The following is a 21,519-nucleotide window of genomic DNA, read 5'->3' on the forward strand; positions in this document are numbered from 1 at the left end:
CAGGGAATGAACCTTGTCCAGCAGATGCCTGCATCCTAAGTGAAGTGTACCCTGTCCTGAATGTTTGCCAAATGGGTTGGGGAGCACTTTGCAAGTGTGTCTCTGTGAGAAGTTCTGGGCTGAGAGAGGAGGGAGATAAATTCTCTGGTCAAACATTTGAAAAGTACTGCATTCTCTACCTGCTGTTGGAGATTCTTACTGGCACATAAAGGCTTTGAAAAATCAAATTTCAAAGACTTTGAGAAATACTTGGTAAAACATTTAAACAAAATAAGGTGGCCATGGATTTTTTGTCGCTTTGGACAAATTAACTTCTCATGACTGTGCTCCATAGAACATATACTGGGAAGTGTCAGTTTAGGAATAGAAACTAGGAAACTTGGGTACACCAGGGAGAAGGTTGGTGTGATGAAAATGATGACACTAAGGGGTGCTGGGGCAAAGTTCTTATGCAAAGTTCTACAGGGGTCTATAGTTGTGACTTGATGTGTACTGTTCCCTCTGAGCAGAAAGGGCGAAGTATGAGGAAAGAGACGAGCAAAAGAGAGTAAAAAGGAAGAGCAAAACATTCACTATTTCAAGCATTTATTGAGCAACTACTATGTGAGGGATGCAAATATGAATAACAGTGTCACTTCATTAAGGAGATTAAGCAAAACAGAAGAAAAAGAAGCCAAAAGAGAAGGGGCGAAGGCAAAGAAAGATAATAGATTAGAAAGGGGGTAGAAGATATATTTGAGAAAGCCTTGTCAATATGTCTAGGTGACATGGATTCCAGTGTGTTGTACCTCACACGGGCTGTCTGAGCAACCCATATTTAAGTGCAGGGCAATGCCTCACAAATGAATTGATTTCCGTCCTTTTTTTTTTTAGTGAATTCTCCCAAAAGATTAAAATTTTCTTTAGGAAAATAAATAATAAATAAATGTATTAGAAAATTACAGTTATTAAAATGGGCAGCTGAGGGCAATAATGAAACCACCACAATATTAACTCACATTTGTGGTGCATCTCTGAAGCTAATATGATGGGCCAGACCCGAAAATGGCTTCAGAATAAACCTGAAACTTGAGAGGAGGCAGTTTTTCAAGTGTGTGCCTTGGGAATATGCACCCCATTCTGTCATCTCATTTGCAGAAAATTGTGAACAAATTGTCTTCAGTGTGGAGGAAGACCAGGAAAAATAAAGAAACGAAAAATTAGAAGCTGAATTCAGAGGCAGGCTCAGCATCTGGGAGGCAAGCTTCAGAAACTCTGGAATATTAATGTTCTTGTTGGAATATTGAGCTCATCACTGCCTCCTGCTTGTCCTGCCCTTATGTCCCGTCAGCTCACCTCCAGCCCACAGCCTCCCTCAACTCTTAGAAAATGAAGATCCACCTTCTACATATTCTCTTCTCTTATGCTGATTTTTGTATTGGTTTAGCCCCTCCTGCCTGCATCCATCCACTCATTCATTTTTCAACAAATATTGATTGAGTTTCTACTGTGGACCTACAATGTAACAAGTACTGTGCTAGGTGTGGAGCCCTCAAAGAATCTGTTACCCCCTCCAACTTTATGGAAAGATTTATTTTCTCTTCTCAGTCATCATAGATTTTATAGGTTTTTATTTTGCATCTTAAAAATATTTGATTTTTTTTTTTACACTACCTCAGGAAAAATACAGACACACTGAATTGTGTTTCACAATTAATGTGGCTGACTTCATTTACTCTCACGCTTCATATTCTGTCACTTTTTTGACACGGGTACTGTGTTTCCTACCTGCGTAGGGTTGTTGGGACTTTACAGGCAGGACCATTAGCAGGACTAGATATTTATATAGCAGGACTATATAAGTTGGAGGAGTGAGCGCTGCCTTAACCCCTCCTTCTTTTTCCTCCCAACGTGAGAGTTCGCGCACAGAGGTGAGAGTTGAATCCATAGATTAGATGAAGTGTTCAGAACAGTATATCGCAGCGCAGGGGATGGAAAACCTTTTCTGTAAAGGACCAAATAGTAAATATTTTTGGTTTTGTGGGCCATATGTCTCTGTCACATCTAGACACATGCCCGCCGCACTAGGGCAAAAGCAGCCGTCAACAACACAGACAAATGGGCATGACTGGGTCACAGGAAAATATTATCAATGGACACTGAAATGTGAACTTCACATAATTTTCCCACATCATAGAATATTCTTCTTCTTTGATTCTTTTCTCAACCATTTAGAATGTAAAAACCATTCTTAGCTCACAGGGGATAGAAAAACGAGTAGGGGCTGGATTTGGCCTCTGGGCGGTCATTTGTTCACCCTTGTTGCAGTGGAAAGAGTCATCTCAGTGTGTGATTAGTGTGTGAACATGGCCTATGTCACGTACCAGCTGGGGGTCAGAGAAACCAATGTAATATCTTTGGGCCTCTATTTTCTTATCTGAAAATGGGAATGATAATTTTGCCCTTGCATGGATTATTAAGATTAAATGAGAGAGACAACACAAACAAGGCATTTTCCAAGGAATAAGGGAGGTTGGTGGGCTGGATCAGCTGATGGGGCATGTTGCTGGGGGGAGAGGAAAAGACCAGCAGGAGGCAACTGTTCCTTGCCTGAAACAGAATAGTCAGTTAATCAATGACAGCTGTTGTTATTGTTATTACTACTACCGTTATCGTTCAAAGAACTAATATATAGAGAGAAGTAACAGGTGTCAACCACAGATTCAGAGGTGGAAAGAGGAGGTGAAAAAGGAAAGTAAGAAGTAGCAGGAGACAGGAGAAAAAAGCTGTAAGAGGATCTGATCCCCAAATTCTCCTGCTCTGATCTCCCTCCCAAACCCAGAAGTGGATCTCTACCTCTCTCTTGAATCTGTTCACTGGAGTAGCCCACGAGCATCTCAAATGGAGTGTGGCCCAAATTGATTTATCTTCCTCTAATCTTTTTTTTTTTATTTAAAAAATTTTTTTAAATTTTTATTGGAGTATAGTTGATTTACAGTGTTGTTAGTTTGAGGTGTACCGCAAAGTGAATCACTTATACATACATCCACTCTTTTAGATTCTTTTCCCATACAGGCCATTACAGAGTAATCCTACCTCTGCTTTTCTCTAACACTTTCCATTTCTATTAATAATACCACCAAGCTCCAAACAGCTGGGTCATATTTGATTCCTCTTTCTTTTTAATCCTAAACTTTAAGTTTACCTTTTAAATTTTTGGCAGGTCTGTATTCTCCTAACCCTGCCACTCACTGTCTCCTAGACTCTTAATAACCCACTACCCAGGCCAACCCTACAATCCAGCTCTCAATATCCTCCCAACTCCAATACCTCTGACCCACAGTTTATCCCTAGGGGAATGTCCCCATCAGAACCGAAGCACAGAATAAACCCTTGTTAATCAGAGGTAAGTGACCTTCCAGGAACTGCCCCGATACCCCATCTGACATGATTTCCTACAGGCTAACTATGCCGTCCATGCCTCCATTCCTTGGTACCTCCTGTTCCCTCAGCATGGGCTGCCCTTCTCTTCATTCTATTTCTAAATTCTAGGAATTCTTGAAGACTTTCTTGTAAATGCTTTCTTCTCCAGGAAGCCTGCAACCAAAAGAAATCTTTACTTGCTGTAATCGTCCATAGCACTTATCTGTATTTCTTGTCCATCATTGACTATCTTAGTGTTATTTATGTACATGTTTTATCATTTGTACTAGACTAGTGCTTCTCAAAGAGAGGCGATTTTGACCCCAGGTGACATTGCCCAGGCAATGGAGAAATACCAGGAGATGATTTTGCTGGTCACAATTAGAACAGAGGGAGGGAGGAGGGTAGTACTGGCATCTATAGTGGGTGGGGGCTAGAGATGCTGCTAAAAATCCTGCAAAGCACAGAACAGCCCCCACTGCAAAGAAACCTCAACAGTGTGAGGGTGAGAAGCCCTGGACCAGACTCTAAGCTCTTGAAAAAGGGTTTCATAACCTCTTCCTTTGCATTTCCAACAGTACCTAACTCAGTCTTGCATATGGTCATTGCTAAATGAGTATTTTTTGACTTAATGAAACAATACCAGTTTTGGAAGAGGATTGACTTAATGAAACGATACAAGTTTTGGAAGAAGATGCGCAGTCCTGAGGGATGGCGCCTGATATGGTTTTACAGTAGTGTACGCATCCATGGGCACAGTAGGGCTGCTTCTGTGTGTGGAAGGAGCCAGGGCTTTCCCATATCTGCAGGTTTTCATCATCTCACCTGGTCACAGGGTACAGCTGACCGACTCAGAGGGTCTCCTGGGCATCGTCCTGAGTCCGGTGATTGACAGTTTTAAAAACTCTTTCAAAATAAACTCTTTTTTTTTCTGTAGGAGGACAGATTAAACGATGCTTCATTTCCCTTTGCTAGTTTAGCATGCTAGGCATATGTCTTGATTCTGAGTGAGCTGGGTGATTTTAAACATGTCAAGGTCATCACACCCTGAAAGCTGGCTTCCTTCCCTCAGCGAGGCCTGCAGCGAAGCCATCCCAGAACGACTCAGACTTTGCAGATTGTCAAAGAGTGTGTTTCTGTGGCTGCCATTAACTCATTGTTTAAACAACCCTCATATTTTAAAAAAAAAAAAAAAAAAAAAAATCCCTGCTGAGTTTTCTCCGAATTTATACCCACTAGAGTTTAGGGCTGCTTATTTTTAATCTGCTCTCAGAAATAGAGGACCACTCAAGGGACTATAATACAAATAGTAACAGTAACAACTAAATCCTGCTGATTTATAAAGCACTTTTTACCATAAGCTTTCCCATTTACTAAATTAACAATGTGACCACCCAGCAGTGGTCAAGGTGGAGTCACCAGTCTCTTTCATTTTTCTTCTCTTTGCTGTTCATCGGCACCCTCTCCATAGTGGGGACAGGAAAAACAAAAAAGGGACACTCATCAGACATTTTTGCTAAATCTTCATTTTAAGCAATGGTTCATTTTAGGTTTGTTAGATAATCTAGGGATTATCTACCTTCTTTATCCATTAACATTAAAAACTGCAACTTTTTGGTAATTGGGTTTAAACCGAATTGTTCTGGGTAAATCTGAATTTGTTAAATAATTCCTTAACTTTCAGATCTCACTTTTCTTCTATCAAATCATCTCCCAAGTTATTTCTTACTTCATAAGAAATAAGACTTTTAAAATAGTTATTTCTAGTATAGGATATCATATCAAGAAGTAAAATGTGTGATAATCCTATGATGCAGATATTTATGAAGAGTAGATGCTGAATATATATTTAATGAATTAATGAATCAAGGATGCTGATGAAACCAGGATTAATGAGGTGGTGTCCCTATCCTCATTCAAGTACAGTCCTGTCTTTATTTTTGTGTCTGAAATCCATAAATTTCCCACTATTTCTTTGTTTCACTAGTGAACTGTCTTGGCCCCCTATAAATTTGTCTGTGTTCATTGTTAGAGAACTCAGAGATGCATAGTTAAAGGGCAGATTTTTATCTCAGGGACGTGGAGTTAACAGTTTTTTTCTTACTTTATAGTCTTCCATTAACTTGCTGTTGCAGTACAGTGGTTTCTGCAGGGATGGGAGATGAGATGCCTTTAAAATGCACCCCAGAATGCCTGCAAATGCCCTCTTCTGTATCCTGCAGTGGTGGAAGGGGTTCCTTGGCTCCAAAAGAGGAATGAAGTCAAATGATTACTAGGAATCTGAAACATTACCCTCTAAAGAGTAGAAGCAAATTAGACAGTAACCAAATAGGAAACAGGAATATTTATTGTACTACAAAATGTGACTTCCCATACTCTCTGAACCGCACAAGAAAATCAATCAAAGTGCTGTAGAATCTCTTCTTGTTTCGTTTCATAATCCCAAAGATTATAACACGAGTTGATCTTGTACTTTTTAACACTGATTTTGGACTCTCTCCTCCAAAGAGACAGTCCAAAAACGTTTTAGGAGAGTCACCATCACTGAAATAAATAGCTTCCCGATGTAACCAGTCAGTTAAATGCACACATTTATTAAGATAATTTTAAATTCAGGCACACCCTCTAATAAACTTATGCATATTTAGTTTATGGTACATTAACTTTTCCAGTATGCATGTCAGTTAATTAAAAAAATGGTTCATTACAACTTTTACAAATTATTTATGGGAGAACTATATCTTCTCCAAGAATAAAAAAAAAAAAATTACTTACTTTAGAAACACATAGTGTTGGTCAAACATTTTAAACTATACAAATAGTTATAAAAATTACTATTCTATACTCCATTAATTTCCTTGAGGTTTTTACTTTAAAAAGAGGCCTTTTTTAAAAAGGGTACGTGTTCAAAAGACATTCCTGATTAAATGCCATAATAAGTAATAAAACTATTAAGAAGGAGAAGGTAGGGGGAGGGGAATGGAAGAAGGAGAAGAGGGAGGAAGGCAAAAATTTCTGGGTGACAAAAATTTCCAAATTCCAGCCAATATCCCAGTAATTTTATATAGTACTCACTATAAAAATTTTAGTAAGTCAGACATATTTATCAGGCACTTAGAGTTTCATTCCCAACCTTGGTTGACAGTAAATTAAGATTTGTCCCTTTTGAGCTGTTACTATATTTGTAATTTGAATTTATTTAGTGGCCAATCTACCCAGCCTTGCCAGTTCCTTCAAGGTAACACAGATCTTTTTTCACATGGCCTGGATAGCCCACTTCAAATAATTTACCAGTGAATTCAGTCAAAGAAGCAGATCAGAAATGTACACAAGCTCATTCATTATAATCTCAGAAAAAGTCACAGGGGTATATTATAAATAATAGCACCCCAGGAGAGTCATGAAGAAAGGCTGGCTTAGAAAGTTCTCTGCATCACAGAATGTGCTCCTTCATTACTTTGTTGAGGCTTGTTCGGTCTTCATTGTATGCAACAAAGATTTCTCATAATGAGCTGGTAAATGCACTGTGGCATATTTCAAGAAAAATAATTAATAGTGGGAGAGCTTCATGCTGAGGTCAGAGGCACTTTGGTGGGGGCAAGGAACACAGAGGTATCCACTGCTAGACAACAAATCAGGGGCTCAGTTCTAGTAATGACAAAAGAGTCTGATTCTGAATCATTTGAGAGACGTAAGTTGCTCTAGAAAACTAGAGCTAGTTATAGACCGCTGGCCTTGAAATGAAACTGCCACTAGGGAAAATGGAAAGAGAAAATCTTAAATATATTCCCTCAAAGTTCCCTAGAGCTTTTCTTTATGCCCAGGGCATTTCTGGTGGAAACAGCCTTAGGAGACAAGAGTGTTGTTTTGAAAATTACTCTTGTCTTTTCGGAACATTGAGAAAAATATGCATTTTAGTTCTTCCACTCCTGCCTGCCTTTTGAGCAAAATTAAATTTGGAAATAGTTTCTCTCCCGATTAGCCAAATTATTTAATTTTGCTCATCTGAAAGTTATTTAAACTATTGAGTCAATGTTTCAGCAATTTTAAAACTTCAAAGCCAAATTTATTAATCATTTATACCACATATATTTATTTGAGCTCCTATAGGGTACTGGAGAAATGGCCATGAAAACCCGACAAGCTCCTTGCTCTTATGAAGCTTATTTTGCAGTTGGGGCAGGGAAGGGAGGGGCTACAAAAATAAATAAATAAATGAGAAATCTAGCAGATGGTACTTAGTTTACTGAGAATCAAATTAAGCCAGTCTGACAGAGGGACAAGAGGCTATTCTAGATTGACTGGTCAGGGAAGTCTTCTTGAAGAGGCAACAGTTGAGCTGAGGATTGAATGATAAGGAGCCAGCCATGCAAAGATCGGGAATAAAAAGCGTCTGGGACAGAGCAAACAGCCAATGCAAAAGCCTTCAAGTAGAATGAGTCTGGTCTGTTCTAGGAACAGGAAGAAGGCCAGGTTAGGTAAGTAGGATGGAATGAATCCCAGTCCAGAAATGAGAAGCTAGGTCTCTCCTCTTGATTGCATTGGGAAACATCAAGGCAGTCAATTCTGATCTGATTTCTGTCCCCTTCCGATATAATTTGCACTTCACTGTTAATTAACCTAAAACATCATGTTAATTGATTCAACTTCCATGTTCAGAAACCATCTTATACACCATCTGCCTGCAGAAGAAAGTTCAAATTATTTAGTTTGACATTTCCAGACCTCTAAAAACGTACACTAACCAATCGGTACAACTTTATGCCCCTCTGCTCCTCCAATAAATATTCTCCTCCAGCCAAACCTTCACTCCAACACTCCTTTCATTTTATCCTCATGATTTTTTCCTCCTGCCATTCCCTGTTATATAGCATGAACCTTTCCCGTCTCAACAAAATTCGCATCAAGTTCTCAGAAGTCTTTTTGAAACTCTCAAAAGAAAATTCAACACAAAGTGACTTAAATAAAAAGAGAAATTTCCTGGCTTAAATAAATTAAATTATCCAAAGTAAAATAAACTTTAGGCAGTTTTATCCAGAGGTTAATGATGTCATTTACTTTGAGATCACCTTGACTCTGTATGGCTCCATGTGTTAACTTCATTCTCATGCTGGCTTCCTTCAGGATGGCAAAACTGGCTGCAAGAGGCCTTGTACTGGCTTGGATAATGTTTCCGTAAAACTCATGTCCACTGGGAACCTGTGAATGTGGCCTTATTTGGAAATAGGGTCCCTTGATTCATCTTAATCAAGTCAAGATGAAGTCAAACTGGGTTTAGAATGGGTCCTAATCCAATGATTGGTATCCTTATAAGACTAAAGAAATTTGGATACAGCTCTCTCCCTGTGTGTCTCTATGTGAAGATGATGGCAGAGACTTGAGTGGTGCAGCCACAAGCCAAGGAACGCCAAGGATTGCCTGCAACCACCGGAAGCTAGAAACGTGCAGGGGAGGGATTCTTCTCTAGAGCCTTCAGAAGGAGCGCTGCTCTGTCAACACTTTCATTGTGGATGTCTAGCCCCCAGAACTGGAAGAGAATAAATTTCTGTTTTAAGCCGCCTAGTTTGTGGTGATTTGTTACAGTCACCCTGGGAAACTAACACAACCCATCTCTGCTCCCCGACCACACAGGGAGGTAGAGAAAGATATATCTGGTAGTTCCCAGGGGAAAGGAGCTTCTTTTCAGAAGCCTCAGCAACTTTCTCTTGTCTCCTATGCCCATGTCTGTCTGAATCAATCATGGCATCCAAACGTACTTGGAGCTGATAGATTGTCTCTCCCATTTAAACCACAAGGAAAAATGGTAGAGGGATTCCTACCCTTCCCCCCTAAAAAAAAAAAAAACCACATAGCATTTAATTTATTTCCTTTGTTAGGGAAAGAGGTAAATATATGCTAGGAAAGGAATCAACTCTACTATTTGATAGCAACTTGCATGACTTTGGCTGGGGGTTACAGAAAACCTGACTCTATCTGGCTTAAACATTGAAGAAATGTACTGCCTCATATAATAGGAGATCTAGAGGCAGATCAAGCTCCAGGCACAGTACAAATAGGGCTCCAGCTCTGAATCTCTCCTATTCTCCAGCCTCAGCCTTCCTCCACGTGCCAGGGGCCCTCATGATCTCAAAAAGACTGCCAGAGGCCATCAGGGCAACCAACATCCTTTTCCTGCACAGTAGGAGAGAATAAAAATCTTATTCCCAATTATGAAACAAAGGTCTTTCCTTTTAGAATGATTGGGCCCATTTAGGTCATGTCCCTAGACCATTGCTAGGGGAAATGCCAGTCACTGATTGGCATTAAGTTTGGCTCCCTGAACAAATCATGGGGGGAGGGGAAGAAAGAGTGGATAGGATTACCATGATGACTTAACATTAGACTAATCAGGATTCTCCCTTGGAGTTTAAGATAGAGTTTGCTTTCCCTGAGGTATGTGTCCTGCATGGGAGAGGGTTTCTGAAAAATATGCAAAGAAGGGTGAATGGATGGTGGTTAGGCAACAATATTGTCCATCAAGGCATCCTTTCAAGTGCAGATCGGATCCCACCTCCTCCATGAAGCCTCCCCAGATTACTCTAACCTGAAGCAAACTCTGAATTCCTTCAGCACTTATTGCTCACACTGACATTTCACACTTACCTTATACTTTTTAATAATATTTTTATGTACATATTTCTAATCTCCTGATCTTAACCCTTAAATTAGAGTATGTGTTACCCTCCTCTGTGTATGGGACAATCCCTCATGTATCACCTTGCCCAGAATATTTCATGCTCAATAAAAATCTGTTGCTTAATTGAGTTACTTCTAATATAAGCATAAAGGAGCAAGCAGCTTTGAAACTTAGCAATAGAGATATAGATCCAGCTCACTAATTCAATTCTTCCTTCTTCCTAATAAAAAATCTCCTCCTGCTCATTATCTCCCAGGAGTCTTTCATACAGACATATTGGTGGTTCTCAGTCTTCGAATCCATCTGTGCTTGATGAAATGGTAAGATTTTGAACCTAATTAAATAGTGAGAAGCACCGATAGTACATGACTTGACTAATATTTTGAGTAAGAATCTGGACAAGATACAAAAACTAAAGTAGTGGCTGTTTTTCTTCTTCTCTGGGTTGCGCTTCCTTCCCTAGTTCACAAAGATGCAGCTCAAACAGATGGAGATTAACCCGGAGATGCTGAACAAGGTGCTGGCCTGGCTGGGGGTCGCCGGCCAGTGGCACTTGGAGGACGTGCTGGGCCTGGAGGAGAAGTCTTTGGGCTCGGTGCCGGCGCCAGCCTGCGCGCTGCTGCGCCTCTTTCCTCTCACGGCCCAGCATGAGAACTTCAGGAAAAAACAGATTGAAGTGCTGAAGGGACAAGAAGTAAGTCCTAAGGTGTACTTCATGAAGCAGACCATTGGCAACTCCGGTGGAACCATTGGACTCTCATTCACGCAGTGGCTAACAATCAGGACAAACTGGAGTTCGAGGATGGGTCAGTTCCCAAACAGTTTCTTTCTGAAACAGAGAAGTTGTACCCTGAAGACAGAGCAAAATGCTTTGAGAAGAATGAGGCCCTCCAGGGAGCCCATGATGCCATGGCACAGGAAGGCCAATGCCGGGTAGATGACAAAGTGAACTTTCATTTTACTCTGTTTAACAACGTGGATGGCCACGTTGTTCAAGTCTATGAACTTGATGGACGGATGCCTTTTCCGGTGAACCGTGGCACCAGTTCAGAGGACTCACTGCTGCAGGACACCGCCAAGGTCTGCAGAGAAGTCACTGAGCGCGAGCAAGGAGAGGTCTGCTTCCCCGCCGTGGCCCTCTGCAACGCAGCCTAATGCCTCGTGGTGGGGCACCTCGCTTTCTCTCCCCTTCCCTTCATCGTGAAAGTATATCCCTACCCATGTGGTCTCAGATGCTTCAGTACTTGTAGAGCACAGCTGTTCTCCTTCGGTTCTGCAGATAAGCACTTACCCTCATTTTATGTCTTATACCTCAGTATCTAATGCTTTAATGGCTACTTTGGTTTGTATCTGTAAGCTAAGGCCTTGGATGTGGCTTAATTGTCCTTAAAAGGAATAAAATTTTTTTGCTGCTAAGAGATAAAAAAACAAACAAACAACAAAAAAAGCTAAAGTAGTAATACAAGTTTCATTATAGAAGCTGAATAAGATAAAGGAAGGATGACCTCTTCAATTGGGCAGAGATGTTTTCGTCATTTTTTTTCCCATTTTAGTAACAAATCACAATTGTGCTTACCCATTTCAAAGATAGATTTCTCAACAGATGCTAGGTCTAATCTAGTAGTCATGCATGAAAGTTTTGAGTTCCATTACTCAATATATTATTAAATTTCTGTTATCTTTGAAAATGATTACACCATGTTTAGTAGCAAAATTTTTAAGAATGATTTCTTATCTAAAATCTCAGTGATCTAGCATGGATTTTGATTATTAATTGACTGAGGCTTGTCAACACTTTGAAGATGTCTTGAGGATACCTGCAATTTTCTCTACAAATGAATTCTAGTATTTCCAATGGTTATTATTGTTACCATTAATGAATAGTATAATGTCCTGGTCTAGATACATAACCCAAGTGATCAAAGTAGTCAACACTGTTTCAAGGAGATTTCATCTTTCAAAGGATGAAAGTAAATAACTTAAATTCTTTATTAAAAAATAGAGTTGAGAGTAAAAATGTCTAGATGAAATCACCTTATTTTCCCTCTAAGAAGGAAATGGGAGGAAGAAAATTGGAGGCACACATTCCCAGCAACCTTTCTCTGGGTTAATGGAAGTAACAAGGGCTGCCTTTATGAAACAGATAACTAATAAGGACCTACTGTATAGCACAGGGAACTCTTCTCAGTACTCTGTGGTGACCTATATGGGAAAAGAATTTAAGAAAGAGTGGATATATGTATACGTATAACTGATTCACTTTGCTGTGCAGCAGAAACTAACACAACGTTTTAAATCAACTATATACTCCAATAAAAATAAAAATAAAAAAAAGAAGACTGCCTTAATTGTGAAATGGATTACCACTCATTTCCTACCCTGAGTAAGCCTGGTCTCATTTTTAAAAGGAATTTAAACCAAGAAGAAGTTGAACTCCAATAGTGATTCAAATCTCCAGGAACATTTCATGTCAGCTGGCCATATTCAAGTCACTAGACAGAGTAAGGAAGAATACTGCCAGAGGGTTCAACACCCAAATTTTAGTTCTGAGCACTTCCAGGCCCATCCTTTCCCTCTTGCTTTCTAATTAGGTATGTATTTAACTCTTCTGTAGATCAACTTCAAGAGCTTTCAGGGGGTTTGGGGGAAAGGCAGGTGGAGAGAGAGCATTTCAAGGACAACAGGATAAAAACGGCCTGAACTTGGCTTGACAGAAAGTATTTCCAAGGCATAAGATAAAAAAGATTCCCAATTTCCCAAAAAGAAACTGGTTTGGGATATTGAGGATGAGGGCTCTGGCAGGTTACATACACGAAGGCCCTCCTTACCCAGCAGGCACGGGGAAGCAATGAAATGTACTGGTTGAGGGACCCATCGGCATATCTGAGTCCAAATACCAGCTCCGCTCCTTACTGTGTGACCTTGAGAAATTACCTATCTTTTCCAAGCTTCAATTTTCATATCTGTAAAATGACAGTGATAACAGTTCTTTCCCTGCAGGGTGGTGGTGAAGGTTAAATGATCTAATCCATGTGAGGCAGCTAGCGAAAGGTCTGGAACATATTAAACATTCCATGAATGTGATCTACTATTGCAATTATTAGGGGGAAGCCAGTCTGCTTGGGGTCCACTCTTGATCCTCTGACCCATGGCTCTCAGCCCACCATGCAATTTTCTACAGATGGAAGAGGCTGCTTCCCTATTTCTCACCTCTTTGCTGTCATTTTGCTTCTAGAATGGTTTATGTCAAAAGAGATGAAAATAATAATGTATCTATTTACATCACATTATCCTTATTTTCTTTCGTCTCTCAGAAATGCCCTGGTGTTATCGAATTAGGCACATTTTGAAGATGACACCCCCCTAGAACTAATCAAACTGAACAATTTTTTATTCCTTGATATTACCCTGGATTCTCATCCATTAAGGTAACAGCTGCACAACTTTTTTTTTTTTAATTTTTTTTTAACTTATTTATTATTTATTTATTATTTTTATTTTTGGCTGTGTTGGGTCTTCGTTTCTGTGCGAGGGCTTTCTCTAGTTGTGGCAAGCGGGAGCCACTCTTCATCGCGGTGCACGGGCCTCTTACTATCGCAGCCTCTCCTGTTGTGGAGCACAGGCTCCAGACGCGCAGGCTTAGTAGTTGTGGCTCACAGGCCTAGTTGCTCCGCGGCATGTGGGATCTTCCCAGACCAGGGCTCAAACCCGTGTCCCCTGCATTGGCAGGCAGATTCTCAACCACTGTGCCACCAGGGAAGCCCTGCACTACTTTTAAAGGAGGCTGGGAACACACGTGGCAGACTTTCGGCACTTGATGACTGCAATCGTGATTGTTTACTGAATACTAATATTCTGTATGTGTTATGTGGTTTAGCTTTCTAATGCCAACACTCATTCACTGCACATAATCATAAGTCTGCAGGGAGGAGAGGCATTTCTGCTCAATTCAAAATCTTTTATTCCAATTGTCTGCTGAGCTTTGTAACTCTTTATTAACACTAAACTCTCACATACTAAATTTCTGAATAAATCTAATGAAAGATAACCATTTAAAAACCTTACCTCTTGAGTATCAAGCTAGTATTTCAACATCGCATAACCTTCTAACAATGGAGTACTCTTTGATATTTGTCGCTGTGTCTGAGACATACATCTGATGTGTCCTGTACCCTTAGATATCCTCTGTATTTGAGATGTTACTGACACTGTTATTTCTCTTTCATACAAATGTCTTCTAAAAAGCAGGTATAAAACCAAACGCTTCCTCCCTTTCTCTCTAGGCTACGTCTCAATAATTCTAACAATGTCTGCATGACAAATGAAAACTTCATCATTTACATACTTTTTGTAAATGATAGAAAACAGCTAACCATTTGGTATTATTTCTGACTAAAGTTTCAGATGTTTGACCCACATCACATCTTTAGATCTCACTTTTTATCTGAATACTTTGGTGGATTCTACTTAGAGCATGTATTTATATACACCATTCAAATGGTAGAAAAACGAATGAAACACAAGACCACCAAACTGTGTTGCGTTTAAAAAACTGTTAATATTCTGTTGAGTTGCTATATTCTGAGAAAAAATTATTTTCCAGCTTTTTAAACCTATGGCTGATTACTACTGCTTATGTTTATTATTCTTTTTTAAAATGCTTTCCTGCTTTTTCTTCTGAGTATAAATATGATATATGCTCATCATAAGAATTCAAACAGAGCAGAAAAGCACAAATATGATATTAGAAATCGCTTGAAACCCCACTCTCTAAAGACAGCCACCATTTGCATTTTGGTGAATGTGCTTAGAGTCACCTATGTAGGTGTAATTACACCTATGTAGGTGTAATTCTACATCATGTCAAAGATCCTGGCTTTTCCAGTCAGCAATGTTGGGACATTTTTCCATGCCAATATATGCACAGGTCTGCATCCGTGGTTCTCATTATGTCCTCCTTTCCCTTCCAGATAAGAGTAGGATGTGTAAGGGGAATGATGTGGAAACAGGTAAAAGGATTGAGCGACACTGATCTCCATCATCAGAGTTCCTAATTTTTTAACTTATCCCTTCACAATTGATGTTTGTTTCCAATGGTTCACAATTATAAATTTGTTGGGTCCCAGTGCAGAGACAGTAGTTTGAAGGGAGCCTGGGTTAGACCCACTTGCTGATCTTGGAGAGCCTCCCAAAGAGGCAGGAGGCAACTGGGACTCGCCCTGGAGACACAGAAGCTGGCAGCCACCGTTTTTGAGAGCTCATTCTACTGCAAGAAACTGGTGCTGACAAGTGCCATTTTGGAGTCTTCCCTCTAACCTACTAGAAGCAGGGTCTTAACTGCCCATCAGTGGGCCAGCACCAGTCCCGGACACCCCAGCCCACCATGCTGGGACCCAGGCCCACGCCAGCAGGTGGGCAGCCATTGCGCAAGGCAGGGCCTGGCAGCCAACCAGGCTGGGGGCCAACCCTGCCTGCCAGTGTGCCTGCAGTAGTCAGCCCACCACAACAGAAGAGCCCACGCAGCCCCCAGAGGGGGCCCCCGAGAGCATACAGCTCTGGTGACCAGAGGGCAGTGTGCTGCTGGGCCCCATAGGGCATCTCCTACATAAGGCCACCTCTCCAAGAGCAGGAAATGTAACCGACCTACCTACTACATAGAAATAAACACAGGAAATTAGGCAAAATGAGGAGACAAAGGAATATGTTCCAAATGCAGGCACCAAACAACACCTCAGAACAAAAGCTAAATGAAGTGGAGAAAAGCAAAGCAATCTACTCAAGAAAGAGTTCAAGGTAGTGATGAGAAAGGTGCTCAACAAACTCAGGAGAAGAGTGGATGAACACAGTGAGAATTTTAACAAAGAAAATGTAGAGAAGAACCATACAGAACTGAAGAATACAATAACTGAAATGAAAACTACACTAGAAGGAATCCACAATGGATTAGATGATACAGAGGAACAGATAGCAAACTGGAAGACAGTAGTGGAAATCACCCAGGATGAACAGAAAAAAGAATTAAAAGAAATGAGGATAGTTTAAGAGCCCTCTGGGAAAATACCAGATGTACTGACATTCTCATTATAGGGGTCCCAGACAGAGAAGAGCGAGAAAGAGGCAGAGAAATTATTTAAAGAAATAATAGCTGAACGCTTCGGTAACCTGGGAAAGCAAACAGACATCTAGGTCCAGGAAGCACAGAGAGTCCCAAACAAGATGAACCCAAAGAGGACCATACCAAGGCATATTATAAGTCAAGTGGCAAAAATTAGAAATAAAGTAAGTAAATCTGTCGATCTGTGTAACTCTCAACTACCAGAAGACTAAAAACGAATTCTTTTTTAAAGAGCCAGCCTCCTCTTTTTCTTTTCTCAGTATATTGAACGTATTGAAAACTAATGTATATGAAAACAAAAACCAGGCACCTTCACTTAGACGCTTGCATGGCCGTGGCTGGGGTTTGGTTCCTGATTCTTATCTCTACCTTGGTTCTGAATCATGTTTCAAGGTCTAAGTATAGAGATTACTGGTCTTTTATTCAAAAAGAGGGTCTTAAGGATCAATGGAAGAGAAACTGTGATATGAGACTTGATTTTATCTTGTCCCCACTGATAATCAGAATATCATTTCACCTAGTAGTGAGTTACTAAGATTATCTCATTCGGAAACAGATATTAAAGCTACTGAGAACTTTCAGCGAATGATTGTGTCGAAGTGTCCCCTCCATTCCTCAGCCCCAGGGAAAGGGAGAAGCGACAGCAGTGTATTTTGACAAGGAGTCCTCGTATTATCTACCCACCAAAGACCTCTCCATATTTCCCTCTTTCTCTAGCTACTTCTGACTTTTTAAGGTTTTCATTTCCTCCATTTCTCGTTAAAGTCCTTTCCTAATCTTGCCCTTCTTCTCCCAGCAGAGCATGTTGTAGTGAGAAATTCTTTTCATCTTTAGGACCCCGCAATCTGAAAAGAGGGAAAATCTTTGTGAACATTTATACCAATCCTTTCACTCTTCAGCTGAGGAAAGAGGGTCAGAGCCAGAATTAAAATTGGGTCTGGGACCTCCAGCCCAATGCTTCTCCTATTAGCTACATCTGTGAAGTTAATGTTTAAGTTATGCATAGTTAGTTTTTAAGTTAACTGTGGTCTGTAATGCCAGCCCTGGGGCAGTCTGTCCGGCCTGGAGAAGTCACACCCACTCCAGCAGCTGAGCCCTCTTACTGATGTCTGCGTCTACATCTGATTAAAAGTGGGGAAGTTCCAGCCAGTGGCTGCTTGTCCCAGGCACCCTTTCCCCATCTCACCCAACAAAGTCTAAACCTACCATCTCCATTCCTAATCGTCTACAATTCCTGCATTTCATGACTGGTAATAGGGGAACGTATGTGGCAATGAAAGGCTCTATTGCAGTGCTTTGCAGTGCTTTGCAGTGTTTTGACAACAAGCATCTTTGTTCAGCGTATTCTCCTCAGAGGACATTAGAATTTACTTTATTTGAATTCTCATGACATTTTTTCCCTCTCTTAGAGTACTGGGTATTTAAGAAAAGCATTATTTTAAAATTAAGGTTTTCATTAAAAACTACTATTTATCTTTTCCTGTTTTTTTTTTTTTTTTTTTTGCAGCAAATTGTGACATTTTCCTATTATTGTAGCAAGACAAATTCACTTTGGGAAGATAAATGTCACATTTTAATGAAAACCAGCTTCCAGTGTGGAGAGGGAGTGATCCTAAAAGGGGAACCAATGTGCGTACACTTTGACATTTCTCATTCTTCTTAGCCACAACATTAAGATTTACGTTTATTTTTTAATATTGGAGAAGTTACCCTATAAATCCCATCAGGAAGATGAATGGGATACATTTGGAGCTCATTGACCCTCACAAACTAAATCCAGAAAAAACTTCCTGACACAAGAAAAATTTGCAGTGAAATGGGAGATGAAATAAAGCAAATGAGAATTGGAACAGGGGGATGTCTGTAAAGGGGCCACATGAGCATGCCACATAACACAGGAGAGCCACTTCTTCCATTTGAGGTTGGGGAGAGGAGTGGTGAGCCCAAGGTTAAGCTATGTGGGAATTTTACCTCCGTGCATTGGCTCATGTAAGGTGAGCTACATGCCTAAACGAGTCTTTTTTATACGCATAAACTCATATCGTTCATAGTGGACATTTACTTTTCTTTTCTTTTTTTAGCTGTCCAGCATCTGAACCTCCTTCTTAGGTCTGAGGAATTTCTTTTTTTAATGTTATTGATTTATTTATTTATTTTTGCCTGTGTTCGGTCTTCGTTGCTACGTGGGCTTTCTCTAGTTGTGGCGAGTGGGGGCTACTCTTCGTTGTGGTGCGCAGGCTTCTCATTGCGGTGGCTTCTCTTGTTGTGGAGCATGGGCTCTAGGCGCGTGGGCTTCAGTAGTTGCAGCATGCAGGCTCAATAGTTGTGGCCCACGGGCTTATTTGCTCCACGGCATGTGGGATCTTCCTGGACCAGGGCTCGAACCCGTGTCCCCTGCATTGGCAGGCGGATTCTTAACCACTATGCCACCAGGGAAGCCCTGGGGAATTTCTTATACTGTGAGTCATGGCTGAAAGCAGGGCCTGACCCCCACTACAGAAGCAGAAAAGAGTAGATACCACCAGCTTTTCCCATTCGCCAAGGAAAAGAGTACAGGTGTGCTCCCCTGGCTTGTTCAACCAAATGGTCTCACTCAGGTCTCGGAGGCAGGAGCAATTACTGCAAATAGGAATTCAGTCCAGCTTCAGGGACTACAACACCCAGTGTCCAGTAACAACAGGGGAAGCTGAGGGCATGCAGCAGCTAGTGCAGGTAGCAGTGAGGTTACCAGAGGCCCAGCCACTAGTGGGCAGCAGCAAGCATCCTTCCCAGACTCATCCTGTGGTTGACACTGGGCTGGGAGTTTCCATGCCTCTCATATCTCCTAAGTTTCTGCCCAGTTTCCCAGCTTGATTTTCTAGAAACCCTTGCTACTGAAAGTGTGGTCTGGGAACTTGTTGGGAATGCAGAATCTGGGCCTCACCCCAGAACCACCCAGTCAAAGTATAAAAGTGTAGTATAGGGCCTTGCACATAGTAGGGCCTTCATGAATATTTCTGGATGTATAGATATATAATAATGTGTTGAAATTGGGTTCAGCAAGATCAATCTGAAATATATTTCTTCAAAACATATGTATGTGAACAGCCCTTAACCCAATGGCTGCACTCCGGAAAAAAACATGAAGTATTGTACATAATGAATTGCATTTTAAATGCATTTTGTTGATATATAAGAGATTCTCGTGTAAACTCATTATGCCTTTTCAAAGTGGATAATCACCCTTTCATTTATCTGTGTTGTTGACTTGTATTCTTTAAAGCAGGGCACACCACAGTAAAGATTACTGCAATGAAATAAGTTGTTACTGAGATGACCACTGAAATTCTCTCCGTGGCCCTCATTATTTAGGTCCTTGTCTGTCTTTCTATGGGTTCCCTAAAATGCCAGCTGCATGTGATCTTGGTGTGTATCCATACCTAGCCGAGCACCCACGATGGATACATAAAACAGTTCTCTTTACAAAGTCAGCCAAACACTACATCTAAAGCACTGCACTGTATTTTGCTACCTGCAGTTATTGGACATTAAGGGCAACCTGCCCTTCCAGCTGTCATCGTGCCAGCCTCAAGAGGCTTCAACAGCCATCTCAAGACAACGTTGGCAGAATGCCACTAATACAGTGCCTGAGAGAACACCCAGCTCTCCCATTTTCACCTAGAAGAGAACAGCTCCTGGAAAGCAAACTTATTTTTCAAAAGCTTTGTTGAAGAAAGCTGGAGAAGTGATAGAGGGAGAATTGGAGGAGGAGGAGATGGTACCACTTTGCCATCAGACGATCAGCCACTTAATTACTTGCTCTGTTCAGCAGTTTCTTAACCCTGTGAGCCCTTAGTGTCCTCCTACTTCGTCTGGAGCTGGTAAGAATGTTTATCTGACAGGGTATTGTGGGCATTAAGTGTGAGAGTGGATATAAAGCACATTGTCAGGCACATAATTATTGCTCTGTAAATATTCGCTACTACATTTGCTGTATTCCTACTTCAAGATGTGAGGTCGTCAACAATTTATGACATGATCTAAAACTAGTCATAGGTCATAGATTGGATGATTTTCAGTGAGATAGAATTTGATCCCCATTCTCCCACCCCAAACACCACAACTATTAATACCTGCTCACCATAGATTTTAAGAAATACTGTGATGCAGAAAAACAAAGCACAGGCTTTGGTGTTAGATCAGGATTAGAATTACAAAACCATAAATGTTATCCCCCTTTCCCCTTCCTAGGGGTTCTCAGATTTTTATTTAGGTATCAATCCCTCCTCCCCACAACCCACATGCTGGAGGGGAAGCTAACTCAGACGGTGGACTTAATGGGCCTATGGGAAATCCCATCCCCCTTGCCAGGGTGACTGGTTCAAGAAATCAGGCCTCAGCCAATCAGGGCATTTAATCCCCTGATACAAAGATTAATAATAATAATGGACCAACGAACTGTGCGGAGAGACATAGCAGCCATGAGAATGCATCTCACCTCCTGTCGCAGGAGCGTGGTTGACCAAGGGCTCCAGGTGCTGCACTTTGAAATCCATCCCCTGGTTTATGGATCCTAAGGGTACTAAGACAGACTGGTTCCTGGGAGACACTGAACTCCTTTGTCAACTGATTTTGGCTAAAGGATTTCCCTGAGGCTTTGCTCAGAGGGCACCGCAATGTAGGACTCTTTCTCTCTCTTTCTCTCACTGCACAGGAGACTTCTGGCAAGGTCTGACAGCTCTTCCAGCCTTCCCAGCTCCTTATTTCATTTCACACTTGCACTGTCTCTTATAACACCTCAGCACATATAATCCTACTTTGACGTCTGCTCTTGGACGACCCTAACACAGGGGGTTTGCTGGAGGCTTCTAGAAAATAAGCCTCTTTGCTCTTCTGAAGGGGCTGGGAATGCTGCTCTTTCTTCCTCTGGATTTCATGAACATCATGTAAAGCCTAGAATTGCTCTGGTCGTTTTCCCAACAAGAGTTCTCTTCTCCAGGTTAAATGTCGCTAGACTCTTCATCATCTCCTTATATTAAATGGTTTTTAGGCCCTTTAACTATCCTGGGCATACCTAGAGAACAAAACTGTCTAGGGAAAACAGAAAATACAGCAAGAGTGTATTCTCCCTTGCTTCTCATATTGCAGCATTATATGGCTTGAGCTTTTAGAGAAACTATGTATATATTCTTAGGAATTCGGTAGCCACCTTGACCTGTTTGAAAGACTGATATATAGAATGCAACTATCAAATGCTTATTAATTCGCTCTTCAGTAAATGGAGTAGCAGAGAACACAGACTCCAGATCCAGACTGAGTTCCAATCCCAGCTTTGCCTCTTACAAGC

General features: G+C 41.0%; 1 long non-coding RNA gene and 1 pseudogene across 2 annotated transcripts in view; both read left to right on the forward strand.

The window, feature by feature from the left end:
- The window catches only part of LOC309642043, a 371,803-nt gene that overhangs the window by 151,071 nt on the left and 199,213 nt on the right, over positions 1–21,519 (forward strand). The window lies entirely within an intron of this gene.
- On the forward strand, positions 10,494–11,248 carry LOC309642004 (ubiquitin carboxyl-terminal hydrolase isozyme L1 pseudogene; annotated as a pseudogene). Its single transcript has one exon. The product of its transcript is annotated as a ubiquitin carboxyl-terminal hydrolase isozyme L1 pseudogene (transcript).

Source organism: Balaenoptera physalus (genome assembly GCF_965194825.1).
Source record: "Balaenoptera physalus genome assembly, chromosome: 13".
Classification (NCBI taxonomy): domain Eukaryota; kingdom Metazoa; phylum Chordata; class Mammalia; order Artiodactyla; family Balaenopteridae; genus Balaenoptera; species Balaenoptera physalus.